Raw genomic sequence first — 15,803 nt, forward strand, 5'->3', positions numbered from 1 at the left:
CTGTGTGCGAGGTGAGAGCCTGAGCGGCGGCAGCGGGCAGCCTGACAAGCTTCAGCCCACGTGGGTCGGACCTGGGCTCCCGTGTTGGCCCTGGGTGTGGCCAGTGGGACCCTGCCCTGCGCTGCCTCACACAGGGCTGCCTCGGATTTGCAGAAAACCTCCAAAGTGACTTCTGAAGTCCCGATCCAGGGCTTTTGGGGGAGTCCTAGAGAGTGGCCGCATGTGTGTTATGGATGATTAAAGGAAAATAATCACGTAACAGAGACAAACAGAATCAGAGAAAACTGACTTCGAAGTGACTTGGCATTGTCTTGAGGCTGACTGATGGCTCTGCTGAGGAGGGAGAAGACAAGGAACCTTCAATTGTTTCCATTCCTAAAAGCCAAGGAGCTCCTGGGTGCCTCCGGGCGTTAAGCCTCTGCTCCTGGCTCAGGTCATGAACTCGGGGTCCTGGGATCCGACCCTGGGATCCAAGCCTGGAACAGGCTCCCAGCTGAGCGGGGCGTCTGCTTCTCCCTCTCTCTCTCCCTCTGCCCCTCCCTGTTGTTCCTGCTCTCTCTCTTCTCAAATAAATACATAAATACATGAAATCGTTAATAAATAAAAGCTGAGACCTTTGCTTTTGTGGAGAGATGGTTGAGCCAGTACCTCCGGGAAGTAGACCCAGGGCCAACGTCAGGAGCGGAGACGAAAAGCGTTCCTCCTAGTGATGTGAGCAAGACTCTGGGCCGCGCTGTGCTTGCTGCTGGGCTCCAGGGCAAAGAGAGGGGAGGGGGCTGGGAGAGGAGTGTGGAAGGCAGTCTCGCACCCTGTGCAGCACGCCCCTCTGTGAAGCCTCGACCCTCAAAATCCCCACGTGCCCAAATACCCTTTGTTCCTTTGAAGGTGAAGGGTTGACACTCGGCGAAGGGGCTACTCTCCTTGCGGGGGTGGTGTCAGCCCAGGTAAAGGAAGTGGTGGCAGGTGAAATGGGCTGAGGTCCTGAGTCCAGGGAGAAGAAGACCTTGGAACCCACAGTGGCCATGAGAGAGTCAAGTGCATCATACACGCACGGATGCAGAATTTCCAAGTAAACTGGGGCTTTCCTGGTGAGGGGAGAGCAGGCCTGGGACAGAGGTGCTTGGAGGCCCCCTGTGTCCCGGTGGGCTGCGGGGGCAGAGACAGAATGCCATGGACGCGGGGCTTCCACCCAGCAGCACCTGCTGGAGGACGGTGCTCAGGAAACAGGTGTTTCTTTGGAAGGAGAGAGCCAGGGGCTAGAGAGGAAGATTGTGAGGTGACTGTATGTCCTAGAGAGACCCGGCCGGCCTCGTAGGGCTCTGAGGGAGAGAGGGGAAGGAGGCCGGCTGAGTCCCCCAGGCCATCTGAGTGAGTCATGCCTTCTGGGTCACCAGCTGCACTCTGCGCCCCCCCTCAGGAAGGAGGAGCCTCTGAATCCCCATGGGGCCCAATGCCTGCCTGGCACCCAGCACAGGGGGACACAGGGCCAGGCTGGACTGTGCCCTCCCCTCAGAGGCTGCATGCAGGGGCAGCCTTGCTCCCAATGTCGTGACTGTGTAAGAGCCAAGACTGCTCCGCCTGCCCCCGTGGAATCCTCAGGCCACTGAGTGCATGTGCGAGGACGGACAGGGGCCAAGGATCAGGTCCCCTGCTGCCCTCAGGACGGACCAGAGCAGAACGGCCAAAGTTAAGGCTAGACGCCGGGGATGCTGACTGGCGACTGACACGCAGATGTGGACATGTCCTGAAGGCTCGAAGTGAGGCCCCAGGACAGGCTTGTGGACAAGCTCTCCACTGTCCCAGGTGTGAGTCAGGCAGCCGCACACAGGACAGGGTGGCCACACGCCATTTCTGTGTGGCCCCCACCCTCTCGGTTTTTGTTTTGTTTCTTTGTTTGATTGAAGAGGCAGAAATCATTTGAAAGATGTTTCTCTCCATTTCTGTTACTTATTTATGTGTTAGTTGGTTTCATGTTGCTGAGCCCAAGCCTTGGGATCGATGCCCTTTGCTCTGGTAAAGCCGTTCCCCTAACATCACCACATGGGAGCCCGGACTGTGAGGGGCAGCTGTCCCCGAGTCCCCTGGAACCCAGGCAGTGTTGGGGACCCCATGTTGACACTTCCAAGGACTTAGTACGAGGGACGGCTCAGCTTGTTCCCATCCTGCTGCTAAAATGAGTAAATAAAGTAGAATTGATGAGGTCACAGGGACTTCCCTCTTCAACTGCTTGCCTCCTGAAACTTCCAAACTTACCATCATGTGATTTCTTGCAATTTTCAGTGATCTGTGAAACAAACCGCAGTTTTGTTTTCTCAGTAACGGTGTAAAATCACAAGTTTATGTCCCCACTGCTGGGAACTGAAACATAGCATTAGAGAACAGAGCTCTGGAGACCGCGGCAGCTTTCTGTAGGTGCTGCCTGTGCTCAGAGGCAGGAAGGGGGTCTGGCTGGGCTGAAGGTGGTCAGGGAAGCTGTTTGCAGAGCCTTGAATTCTCATTGCACAGGCTGAGGTGCGAGGCTGATAGGCATCACTACCTGCTAACACATTGCACATGCTGGGCACTGTGGTGGGCTCTTTACAGGCTCGAGCGTGGCCAGTCCCCCCCCCCCGAGGCTGGTGAGGAAGTGATGGCTGGACAAGGTTAAGTACCCTTCCTGGTATCCTAGATATGGCAAGTGTGGTAGTGAGCCCAAGTCTGCGAGCTTTCTACAATGTCCCAGTGTCCTTAACATCTCTAGAGTCTGAAAAAGTGGCAGAAATCCCTCACAGCGGGGTGGGTGTGGTGCAGAAATGAACCTTCTCCCTTTTGGTTCCCCTTACATGGAGTTATTCCTTCTGTCACCGCACTTCGGCTGTTCGTCCACACTGGGAAGTGAAAGGTCAGGCGGTGGCAAGTAGGTCTGAGGCAAATCCTTCCAGCAGTTTTTCTCCTTTCTGCAGAAAGCATGGCTTCCTTGCTTCTGATGCCTCCTTTCTCTTGCTCATCTTCTCTTTGTCAACTTACTCTGAGTGAGTCAGTGCAAGGGAAGGCACAGGGAGCAGGAGAAGCCGGGTCGGGGCTGACACTTTGTCCACCATGTGCAACCCACACAGCCGACTAGAGACCGCCCAGGACTCTCGGAGGCTTAATCCATACCATCTACCACACCTTCTCCTGCATTGTGTCAGCCACACTCACTTCCCTGTCTCGGGGCCCTGCTGGCCCCCAACCCCATCAGCCCTTTGATCAGGGGCTGGATAACCATTCCAGATTCTTCTTTTCCTAAAAACCACATTGAAAAGCCTGGTATTGGGACAGAGAGGAAACAGCAGGTAAAAATGAGCTTAGCACAGGGAGGGAGAGGGGACAGGGGGTTTAGAAACAGGGCCGGCCCTGGGGTTACCCAGCAGAGCACTACACTCGAGTAGATCCAGATATTAGGGTTAGGCTGGATCTTCTTACTNGGGGAGGGAGAGGGGACAGGGGGTTTAGAAACAGGGCCGGTCCCTGGGGTTACCCAGCAGAGCACTACACTCGAGTAGATCCAGATATTAGGGTTAGGCTGGATCTTCTTACTCGGTATTTGAACAATTTGGAGGGAGGTTGATTGCAAACTCATGGACGGATGAAGGTAGGTGTTTTAGGGTGCTAAATGCCCCAGCTGTTGAAGATCACTGTGATTAGCAGAAATGAGTAAATAAATGGTCATGTGTGGATGCGACAAAGTGCTATACTGAGGGAGATGACCCACTGGCTCTGCATTTAGGTTCAAGACGGTCGTCTGGTAGTGACCTCAGACCTGTTCTCTGCAACTGCTGGCCTGGTATGAAGCTGTACCCTGAGTCACAGGAGGAGGAAGACAGAGACAAAAGGTGTGTTCAGGGCGTCGGCCTCCCTCTGTTCCCATTTTATTGTTAGCACCGAGGAGAATCAGGCCATGCCCATAACACTTGGCTTAGAGACCTCCTCGGCTAAAATCCAAGGTCATCACTTGTCAGTTCTACCTTCAAAACACTAAAAACAAGACCCTAAACCACGAGTCAGTCAAATTCTTTGCCTCTTACAGTGAGGATTGCCTTTCCTGCAGTTTCCGATAACGTGTTGCTCATTTCCATCTGAGATCTCATTGGAATCACCTTCGACCTCCGTATTTCTCCCAAAGGTCTTTTCAAGGCCATCTGCACTTCTTCTGAAAGTCCCTGCACACTCCTCCAGCCACCTCCCATTGCTCAGGTCCAAAGCTGCTTCCACACTTCTGGGGATTTTTTCCAGTGGCCTTGGATTCTCGGGACCAAAATCTGTATTGGTCTGTTTGGGCCGCTAGAACCACACATCACAGACCAGGTGGCTCAACCACGGGAATTTTTCCTCACAGATCTGGAGCCTTGAAGCCCATGATCAAGGTATCAGCAAGTCTGATTTCTTCTGAGGCCTCTCTCCTTGGCTTGCAGACGTCTGTCCCCTTGCTCTGCCCTCACCTGGTCTTTACTCTGTGTGTGTGCTCCTGGAGTCTGCTTGTGTTCAAATTCCCTCTTCTTATAAGGACACCAGGCAGTGGGCATCAGGCCTTGTTTTTAACTTAATCACCTCTTTCAAGGCTCTGCCCTCAAATGCAGTCACGTGCTGAAGTACTAAGCATCAGGACTTCGACATATGAACTTTGAGGGGTCACAATTCAGTCTCAAGCCATACCATTTGTGTAAAAAAGTGGAGATACATAATCCTATCTGTTAGTAAATACACAGAATACTTTTTGTAGGATACACAAAACTCTTGAAATATTGGCTGCTCCTAAAGAGGGGGTTGGAGGCTTGAGATGAGGGGAAATTTTCCTTTTTCTCTACACTGTTTTGTAGTTTGATCAAAAGTCTTTTAGACTTAGTTTTAATTTTTGAAACATCGGAATATAATTGACATATAACATTGTGAACGTTCAAGGTGTTCAACATGGTGATTTGATACGTATATAAATTTCTAAGCTGTGGTCTGATTACCCCGTAGCATTAGCCACCCTCTCTATCATGTTACATAGCATGTTTCTTGTTTTTACGGTGGGAGCACTTAAGGTCCAGGCTGTTAGCAACTTTGAATTTTATACTACAGTGTAGTTGACTATAATCGCTATGCTGTGCGTTAGCTCCCCAGGACTTACTTATCTACTAGTTCCCAGCTTGTATCCTTTAACAACATCTCCCCAATTCCCCCACCCCCTAGTCCCTGGGAACCACTGTTCTACTCTCTGTTTTTACGAGTCTGGCTTTGTTAGATTCCACGCAGAAGTGCCATCCATATAGATGTCTTTGGATCGTATCAACAGTTTAACAGTTTCTGATCCAGGAATACAAGATATCTTTCCACTTCTTTGTGTCTTCTTCAGTTTCTTTCATCAACGTCTTATGGTTTTCCTTATACAATCTTTAACTTCCTTGGTTAAATGTGTTCTTGAGTCTTTTATCGTTTTTGATGCTATTGTGAGTGGATATTGTTTAAAAGTTCTTTTTCATATGTTTCATTATTCTTGCATGGAGATGCAACTGATTCCTGTATGTTGACTTTATATCCTGCAACTTTACTAAATTTGTTAATTAGATACAACAAACTGAAGAGTCTTTAGTCTTTAGGATTTTCTATATATAAGATCATGTCATCAGCAAATAATGCCAATTTTACTTCTTCCTTTCTGATTTGGATGCTTTTTATTTCCTTGTCTTGCCTAATTGCTTTAGCCAGGACTTCCAGTACTATGTTAAATTAGAATAAGAATAATATGTCTTGGAAAAAGTCTTTTTGCATTGAAACAATTGAGTGATCTGTTAGCTTCCTCTATTTGGATGTTCAATTCCCTCTCCAGCCTTGGGAAGTTCTCAGTTATTATTTCTTTAAGTAAAATTTCTGCTCCCCTTTCCCAATTTTCTCTTTTGGAAATTCAATTATTCTAGTATTTGTCCTTTAGATAGAGTCCTATAGATCATATTGGCTTTCTTTGCTCTTTTTCATCCTTTTTTTTTTTTCTGTTTGCCTCTAATAGGGTTGTTTCAAAATTCCTATCCTCTAACTCACTTCTTCTGTCTTATGTTTGCTCTAATCACTGCAGGTGTTCTCTATGACATTTCTTATTTCACTCATTGAATTCTTCAGCTCTAGAATCTGTTTGATTTTTTTTAAAGGATTTCTATCTCTTTGTAAAAATAGCATTTTGATTGTGTATTTTTTGACCCTTCATTGAATTGTCTTTCTGAGTTTTTAATTTGTTGGGTTCTTCAAAACAGCACTTTTGAATTATTTTATCAGATCACAAAATTTTATGTCTTTGAGCTCGATTATTGGGGAATTATTATTATTTTATTTTGTGATGACATGCTTCCTTGATTTTTTCATGTGCCTTGTAGTTCTGCAATGCTGCTGTCATATCTGAAGTAGCAAACGTCCCTTGAAATCATTGTTAGTGACCTTTGGATGGTGTGTTCTGTTCAATGCTGTTATTATATAGACTTTTCTGTCTGTGTAGTGGTATATCTTTTCCACCTTTCTTGCTCTCTCTCATGCAGAATTCATAAGTTTCTGTGTCTTCTCTGGTTCTTACAACTGCTCAGGTTGGCAGCTGGGAACCTCTCTTTTGGTTTCTGGAAGGTGGTGCTAGAGCTCACGTTTGTGGTATCTTCTTCACCCTTAGACCAAAGCCTTTATTCTTTCTTCGTTTCTTTTTCTTTCTTTCTTTCTTTCTTTCTTTCTTTCTTTCTTTCTTTCTTTCTTTCTTCTTTTCTTTCTTTCTTCTTTCTTTCTTTCTTTTTCTTTCTTTCTTCTTTCTTTCTTTCTTTTTCTTTCTTTCTTCTTTCTTTCTTCTTTCTTTCTTTCTCCCTCCCTCCCTTTCTTTCTTTTAAAAAGATTTTATTTATCTTTTTGTCAGAGAGAGAGAAAGAGTGAGCACAAGCAGGGGAAATGGCAGCAGAGGGAGAGGGAGAAGCAGGTTCCCTGCTGAGCAAGGACCCAGATGCAGGACTCCATCCCAGGACCCTGGGATGGTGACCTGAGATGAAGGCAGATGCTTAACCGACTGAGCCACCCAGGCGTCCCCAAAGCCTCTTTTCTAAGCCATTCTCCCCATCTGCTGGAGTGCCGGGTACAAGGAGCTGGCAGCAGAGTGGTGGGAGGTGTGGGTTTAGTACCTGGGGCATTAGGGGTGCCCATAGACTCAGTAAAGAGATCTCCAGGTGCGGTACTCATGGAGGCTTGTGGGTGGACTTCCTACTGAGCGCAATCCCTTTATTACCTTTTGAAATTCCTCTCTGACTCCTTCCCAATATCCTCTTACCCACGCCCCCCCCCAAGTCATGAAGGTCCCTCCTTCCTGTTCTGGGTGCTGATAAAGAGAAACGGGTTTCTTCAGCTGTGTCCTGCACAACTGGGGTAGCTAGGCACTCACTCACTGGTCTCTTTTACCCCACCTGGAAGGTTGCCACTGTCCGAAAGACTAGCCCCAAGCAGTGTTCCCTTGGGAGGGGAAGGGCGATGCTGGGAAAAGTTTCTTACTGTTGTCTCTGCTGCAACCAAATCATACTTTAATCTTTTTGGATCCAGAGAGGTGCTAGAGCCTCCCCTACGGAGGGCTGAACTTCTGCAAATTCTTTCACGCCGATCTTCCCAGGTCAGCACTTTCTAGATTTTTCTCCCTGATGATGGCAAATGGGTCTGGGCAGGTTCGCGGGCTCCATGGGCTCTGTAGCTTGTATTGAAGTCTGTCTGCCTATTACAAGATGCGCAGACCTCCTCCCAGGTCTCTTGACATATTCTACTAGACCCCCACAACACTCACGAAGGTGCTTTTGCTTGTGGATGAATCTCTAATCGCTGTTTAAAAGGCGGGATAGAAAGGAGGACGGTCTTATACCTCCATGAGGTTGACATCACTCTCATTGTGACTTTTTAAAATCACGTGTACATATGATCTATGTCGTCTGTTTAAAATAGATACATTGGTAAAAAGAAAGAAGAAAAACCAGATGCAGAAGTCTATTATAACATTTCTTTTCTCAGCAAAAACTTGGAAACAATCTAGATGTCCAACAAAAGGGGAGTAGTTAACTCTATGTTGGGATGGCTATTAAATCAAACATCAGGTATATTAAAACAATGGCTAAAAAGCCCTATAAAAATGACATAGAAACCTGCCTTTTGGGGGTGCCTCGGTGGCTCAGTTGGCTAAGCTAAGCCTTCCGCCCCCCCCCGCTTGTGCTCTCTCTCTTTCTGCCAAATAAATTTTAAAAATCTTTAAAAAAGAAAAGAAAAGAAACCTGTCCTTTGTACTTGTATTTAGTGGGGACTATTCATCAGCATGAATTGCTCTTGAACTAGCTTACAGAATCGCATTTTGGAACATCCTCGAAAAGAGAGATAGAGGGGGAAATGGTTCAAACAGAGGAAGTCAGGAGAAGTAGAATTCAGAGGGGTAAAGAACTGAAAGGGGAGGAGAAATACAGAAGTAGAAAGGTAAAGAAAAGAAATGGAGTTGTGGAAAGAAGCAGGGAAAAGACACAGGTGAGGTGGTAGAGAGACAAGTGGAGCTGAGGGGGTGTTTGTAGTGGACAGAAGCTCGGGCTGTGGTGACTGACACGGATCCAACTTGGGCTCCAACACCTGTTTACTTACCATCTATGACCTCAGCTCTCTCGTCTGTGAGCCTCACGTGACTCTTCATTGTTCACAAACACTGACCATTTGCTACATCCCAGGGATTATTTTATTTTATTATTTTTATTTTTTTATTATGTTCGTGCCAGCCAGGGATTCAGAAGTGGAAAAGAAATGACCTCTCAAAAAACTCAAACAAAAAACAAGCATCAAAACAAAGACCTTGCCTTCACGGGCTTTATATCATAACGAGAAGAGATGGACGATAAACGAATTAATAACCAAATGCATTTTTGGAAAAAAAGATCCGGGATATGGAGTTCTGAGGAGAGGAACGGGAGTTGCAATGTTTAAGTTAAACATCTCCAAGAAGGTAGCATTTGAGTAAAGACTGAAAGGAGCAGGGGAGGTTCAAGTCACAAAGAGCTCTGGGCAATGACTCGTAATGCATGTGAAGTGCTTACCACATTGCCTGACCTGTAAAAATACTCAATAAACGGGAGCATAAAAAGGTGTTGAATGGACTGACGTAAAAGAAAATTGTTCAAGAGTACATCTCAGCTATTAAATAGACCCTGGGTTTTACGGTTTGAACAGCTTGGTTAGAGGATGGGCAGAGAGATCACACGGTATTAACAAGTGCGATCTTTTTCTAGGTATCTGAAAAAGCAAATTAGAGAGTGTTAAATAGAGTTGTTCACCAAAATGAATTGATTTTTAGTACTTATCCAGCACATTTTTATCTGAGGGAGTTGTGAACAAGGGATCTTGTAACTAAGAGGTATGAGCTCTTCGCACAGCTGGGTTGGTGGGAAGAGAAGAAAGAGAGACGCAAAATAAAGCATGCTGACTCACCCTAACAGTGGGAAAGCATGCCTGTCTCCTTGATGATGTGATGACATTTCGTGGCACCATGCGGAGGGTTTGTGAAGGGCCCAGGGTCATCTGACCTGGGATCTCTTTGGATTCCAGATTCCAGGGGAGGTAGGAAGTAATCAACAAATCAATTCAATTGCTGACTCTTAACTGTCTCCCTTCCCTTCAAAAGTTAAAAGTAAGAAAAGGCATAAAAAAGTCTATTGGTATTCACACTGACTGTTTTCTTTATCTTTAAGAGAAGAATGAAGATCTCTAAATGTGATTCCAAATTCATCCCTTAGCTTTGCCAGGACGTTAGGTCTGAATCGTAACTCTAGTTCTTCATTTTATTTTATCTTATTTTACTTTTTAAAAGATTTTATCTATTTATTTATTTGAGAGAGAGAATGAGTGGTGGGAAGGGGCAGAGGGGGAGAGAGAGAGAGAGGAGAGAGAGAGAGAGAGAGAGAGAGAGAAGCAGACTCCCCGCTGAGCAGGAAGCCTGATGCAGGACTTGATCCAAGGACCTGGAGATCATGACCTGAGCTGAAGGCAGACGCTTAACCAACTGAGCCCCCCAGGTGCCCCTAGTTCTTCATTTTAGATGAACTCTTGCAGAGCAGTTTTGATGAGCTGTGAAGAGTAGTTTTTCATTCAATAGACATTTCCAAAGGGTAAGATCCTTTCCAAAAGGGTAATCTGTAAGAGGTGTCCACTCTGTGTCCGGTGCTGAATGAAGACCTCACAATTTCCCCTGTACCTTTCCGGATATTTACTGCCAGATATCCTGTGAGTGCTGGACCCTCTCTGAGCAGTAAGATACATTCCTTGCTTTCAGTTAGGAAGCCTAACACAAACAATTTCATTACAATGCAGTACATGTCCGGAGAAAGGTAAACATGGGATGCTATGGGAGCACAGATCAGGGGCACCTAAGCTAATCTAGGGGTTCCAGGTTTGTAAGAGATGATTGCTGGGTGAATTGTATGAGGATTATTTAGAGCCAGCTGAAGGAAAGAGTGGGAGGCAAACATTCTAGAAAAAAGATACCGTAAGACCAAAGAACTGGAGCTGGGCAAGGTGTACGTGGGCAGCCAGCCACAGGCTGTTCAGAATTACTCAAGGATAAAGTAAAGAGCAAGGGAGAGTGGGAGAGGAGTCTGGAGAAGTAGGCAGAAGGCCATCGATTACTTTGTGTGCCAAGCTGTTTTAGTAGATATGGGAAGAAGGTAGCAGATTTACAAAATGTTTGACAGGTGAAGCCTTACCGATAGATTGGATGGGGGTTGGGGGGGCTGGACAGACCAAACTCCTAGATTTCTCATTTGGATGTAAGTGGAGGCATTTAGACTGGGAATTTAGCGGGGAGAGCAGTTTGCAGGGGAGGATGAGTTCTCTACGGGACGTGATGAATATAATGAACCCGAGGAAAAGCCCGGTGGCAGTGGCACGGAGAAGCTGGACAGAGAGGTCTGAGGATCCAGAAAGATGTCAGGACCATGGATAAAAGTCTCTCGAGACCATCAACCTGTCCAATAGATGGCTAAATGCATCCCAACACCATTTGATGACTATTATTATGAGAGTAAATGAGATTTTCTCCATGAATTCTGTAAAAAGTGCTGTGTGAGCAATACATTGAGGAAGAAACACCAGGAAACGTCTGTGTTAATGGGGCGGTGAAGAAGGCTAAGACAGAGTGAGAGATAATGGTCAGGAAGGCAGGAGGGGCACCAGGAAGGGGTAGAGTTGCAGATGCCAACGGACAAGAACTCCAGGGAACAGAGAAGGTGAACAGAGAACAGAACCCTTGGAATGGGTGTGAGTGAGCGAAGGACCAACAAGAAGTTTTCCAAGCAGACAAGCTGCAGTCTCTCTGGTATCTTCTCTTCTAAGGGTGCTAATCCCATCACCGAGGCTCTGGTCCCCCGACTTCGTCTAAACCTAATTATCTCCCAAAGGCCCAACTCCAAATACTTGCACCTGCAGGGTTAGGGCTTCAACATATGAACAGGCAGGGGCAGCAGGACTGGTCTGTAACAGCCTGTGACTCCAGGGGAGGGAGATTTGAGCAAAGGTCCCTGGAAATCTGGCAGGGAAGAGTTCTCTTGGAACACTTCTCTTTTCCAAGACAGGACAAGAGACGCTGTGTGCTCGTGTCAACTGGGAGACCAAATCAGAGAGTCAAAGCCTGATTCTTCAGGCTCTTGGTTGCTTGTCCCCTAGGAAGCCTTTCTTTTTTTTCTTTTTTCTTTTTTTTAAAGATTTTATTTATTTATTTGACAGAGATAGAGACAGCCAGCGAGAGAGGGAACACAAGCAGGGGGAGTGGGAGAGGAAGAAGCAGGCTCATAGCAGAGGAGCCTGATGTGGGGCTCGATCCCATAACGCTGGGATCACGCCCTGAGCCGAAGGCAGACGCTTAACCGCTGTGCCACCCAGGCGCCCCCCTAGGAAGCCTTTCTGACCCATCTACTTCTAGTTATGCATCCCCTTGCCTTCCCCAACCACCCACACATCCAGCCATACCTGGCACACAACATGGAGAGTCTCGGCTACAGCAGAGCCAGGGTAGAGAACAGACAAATCCTCGCCATGTTGCCAGGCTGAGGATGTCACGATGGTGGGCGGGGGGTGCAGGGGGGGTGCCTGTGCGGAGAGGGAGCTGAGAAAGAGAATTTTGGGAGCTCTGACAGGGATGGCAGATGAAGCCGGCCCTCCCCTGCCTGAGTTCCTTCACTAGAGCACCTCTGGTGGGCTGATGGGGACCTGCTGTGAGCAGTGCTGCAGGGGGCGCCATTTCCACTAGTGTAATCTCTGACAGGAGCCCCTGGCCTGGTGCCCCTGCTAATCCTTCTATTCGCAGTCTCCATTTCCACCTTGCCCTTCGGCCTGGGCTGGGACACTGGCCTCTCTGAGTGGGACTTCTGGGACAGAGAGGAGTGTGAGGTGGGGCGGGCCAGCCCTGGGATGATGCTGCAGGCTCTCTGCAGGCTCTCTGCAGGCTGAGGGCTCGTAGGGTTTCACATTCTGCGGTGTGTGTGTGGGAGGAAGTGTGGCTGTGGGGGAGGGTTTGCTTATGTTCAAACCTTAGGGCTATCAAGAGAATAAAAGGACACAGGAAGCGAGCTTGGGAGAGGGTCATGTTCAGTCTTCACCTCTTTCCCAGGCCCGGTTTTATCTGGGCCTTGTGTGACCAGAACACAAAGTTAACAATGATAAGACAATAAGGCTATAGGTAACACATATCAAATACTTAAAAGGCATCATTTTATTTAATCTTGGCAAAACCCTTGCAGGAAGGTTCTATTATTGTCCTCCTTTGCCACAGGGGGCAGCTGATGCTCTCAGAAGGTTAAGTAACTTGGCCAGTGTTTTAGGCCAGTAAGAGCTGGAGTCAGGATTTGGGCCCTGACTCGATGGTGACAGAGCTTGTGGCTTTAACCACGCTGCTCCACTCTGGTCCAGCCTCAACTCACCGCTGGAGGTCTGATAGGGATTGGGCGAGCCTGGGAGCCTGAGAAATTCTCTACAAGGATACGCTGAAAGTCCCCAGTCAGGGAACCTGGAGGGGCAGCAGGAGAGGTTGGGCCTGGTGGCCTCTAAGGTCCCTGCCAGGTCTCAGAGGCTTGGGCCCACGATCACCTTCTCTGCACATTGCAACCATCAAGGCTTGCTCTAGTCTAGTGCATGAACTCCCCAGCCTTCTCGTTTCTTGAATAGTCTGGAAAGCTCACAGCTTGGCATTGAAGACCCAACCTCATCTGGTCCTATTAGACCATCTAAATGTCTTCTCCATCATGGACTGAGGCAGAGACGTGGGGAGCTGGGGCTCAGGTTTTGATGTGCGTGGGCAAGGGTAGAGGAAATGAGACCACACAGGAGTGGAGGTGGCATCTGGGGAGGGTGGCTGTGGCTCAGGTGTGAAAGAATGCGTATGAGCTGAGGGAGACTTGAGGAAAACACACTGAAGACTGTGACAGATGAGATGTAGGGAGGCAAAATTGAGGACCCACCAATTTTGTGCCTAGTACCGATTTTTAAATTAAATTTTTCTTAACTGGATTCTCTAGTGAATAATGGAACAGAAAGTTAATACGAAGAATTGAACCAGTAACTTAATGACGTAAGTGCTATTATAATTCCTATTTCCTCGATGAGGAAATTGAGGGATTATAGATTAATAACTAGCCAGGGTCTCACAGCCAATAGGTGTTAGAATGAGGCTTCAAACCCGGATGGGTCTGATTTCTGAGTCTGTGCTCGGGCCAGGGCTCTCCCTTGTTGGGTCTCGGCCTAGACACATTACGGGAAGATCTGAGGGGGACTGGCGTGGGCCCGGAAGTGCAGTGGTTCTGGATGCCCCCTGTCTGGGTGCTGCGGAGGGAGAGTTTCCTGTGCTGGGAGAGAGGCTGTGCCTGGCGACCTCTGTGTAGGCTGGTCGCATGATTTATCCTCCGGACTGGGGCATGTTGGGAGTAAACGGAATAATTTAGTAAATAAGCTTGGACTGAAGTCATGAATTAGGACTATTAGCTCTTTCCCAACTTTAGGAGTATGGAGCAAGGCCCTCATGGGCTCAGATAAATTTAATATGTGACATTTGTCAAGCTCTCAATCTTTAATGGACCTCTGAAACCTCCTCTCCTAAAAGGCCAGGAAACATCCATAAGTATCGTTCAGGGACATGCATGTGCCATCCAGCACAGTTCCACCATGTCAAAGGACCTTCCTGGGGGTGCCTGGGTGGCTCAGTCCTTAAGCGTCTGCCTTCGGCTCAGGGCGTGATCCCGGAGTTCTGGGATCGAGCCCCACGTCAGGCTCTTCCACTGGGAGCCTGCTTCTTCCTCTCCCACTCCCCCTGCTAGTGTTCCCTCTCTCACTGGCTGTCTCTCTGTCAAATAAATAAATAAAATCTAAAAAAAAAAAAAAAAAAGGACCTTCCTGGGCACCTGATGGAGACACGTGACGGGGTAATGTTGAGGCAGCTCGACCGGAAGAGCGGATGCAGGAAGGCCGGCCAGGAACCTCGGGCGGTAGATTCTTCTGTGAGGTGATCGTGCCCTTTGCTGGGACAGACTGAGCCAATGAGGTCTCTTCCCAATTCCTGGCTGGTCCCAGATGCCCAAGTGGGGCTTTGCAGTCCCTTACCACCTCCATTGTATTTTACTCTCATTCCATAGCCACCACGGGCCATTCCCAGTGGGGCTGCATCCCATAAATCTTCAAAGTAGGCTTGTTTATTGCCAGCAAGCTACACAGAACAGGTCATCATTTGACAAGAATTGCACCGTCCTCTCCTTAGGAAGCACCAGGAGGATGATCACAAGTATAAGTTTGCACACGGAGATCTGACCAGATCATTATTTTCTCTTCTCGCTTTCTTTGCCTCGGTTCCCAGGTGAAAACACTCAGTTTCCAGTGTCCCCTTCTAATATCACATTAGGGCATCGTCCTCGTGACATTCTTCAAGTTTGCACAGAACAGCGTGTCTTCAGTAAAACAAAGTTGCTCTTTGGCAGCTCTGATGATTTGTTTATAATCTGCTTTCCCCATTTTCTTTTTAAATTATTTTTTTTTAAATTGAGGTATAATTTTTAAAAAAGATTTTATTTATTTGAAAGAGAGCAAAAGCAAGAGAGATCACAGAGGGAGAAAGAGAAGCAGACTTGCTGCTGAGTGGAGAGCCCCATGATCCCAGGACCCCGGGATCGCGACCTGAGCCAAAGGCAGACGCTTAACCAACTGAGCCACCCAAGTGCCCCTAAAATTGAGGTATAATTGACATATCACATTATATTTGTTTTTCTGGGTTTTTTGGTTTCTATTTTTTATTAAAAAAATTTTTTTTTTTTTAGAACACAAGTGCCTGACTTAAGCTTGGATGGCCAAGGCATCCATTTCAAGGGGGCATTTCATCTGGAAGAAACACACGGCCCGCCACACTGCCTCCATTGAGACTCCTTTGGGCCAGAGATCTTGGCTGATGTTGATAACTGACCCTTTGTGCCATTTGTTTTTTTCCTCTCCCCATCCTTCAATCTCTTGTTCTTATGTTTTAAACTTACCAATAAAGGCTGAGCCCATGAAACTCTAAGCCCCATGGTCCACCTTGGTAAAAGCAGAGACACGCATGCCCTCGCGTCCCCCACCCCCACCCTCACTGTGTGGCCCCAGGTACGTCGTGTCATGTCCAGGTCTTGTAAGTTATCAACCTTTATTTTTCTCCAAGTTCCCTGATGGTTGTTGCTGAAGGATATTTTACAGTTATAAGTCCGGGCCAGCTACAATATTGATTATTGATTGATAGGCTGACGGGCACAGAACAGGCATAC

The 15,803-nt window shown here is 47.4% G+C and overlaps 1 long non-coding RNA gene across 1 annotated transcript; it reads left to right on the top strand.

The window, feature by feature from the left end:
- Window positions 1-3,179: 3,179 nt before the first annotated feature.
- On the top strand, window positions 3,180-15,545 carry LOC117803548. Its single transcript, XR_004627503.1, has 3 exons — window positions 3,180-3,314; window positions 3,749-3,854; window positions 15,327-15,545. It is a non-coding gene; the product is annotated as an uncharacterized LOC117803548 (long non-coding RNA).
- The last annotated feature ends 258 nt before the right edge of the window (window positions 15,546-15,803 follow it).

This window comes from Ailuropoda melanoleuca, chromosome 8, assembly GCF_002007445.2.
Source record: "Ailuropoda melanoleuca isolate Jingjing chromosome 8, ASM200744v2, whole genome shotgun sequence".
Classification (NCBI taxonomy): domain Eukaryota; kingdom Metazoa; phylum Chordata; class Mammalia; order Carnivora; family Ursidae; genus Ailuropoda; species Ailuropoda melanoleuca.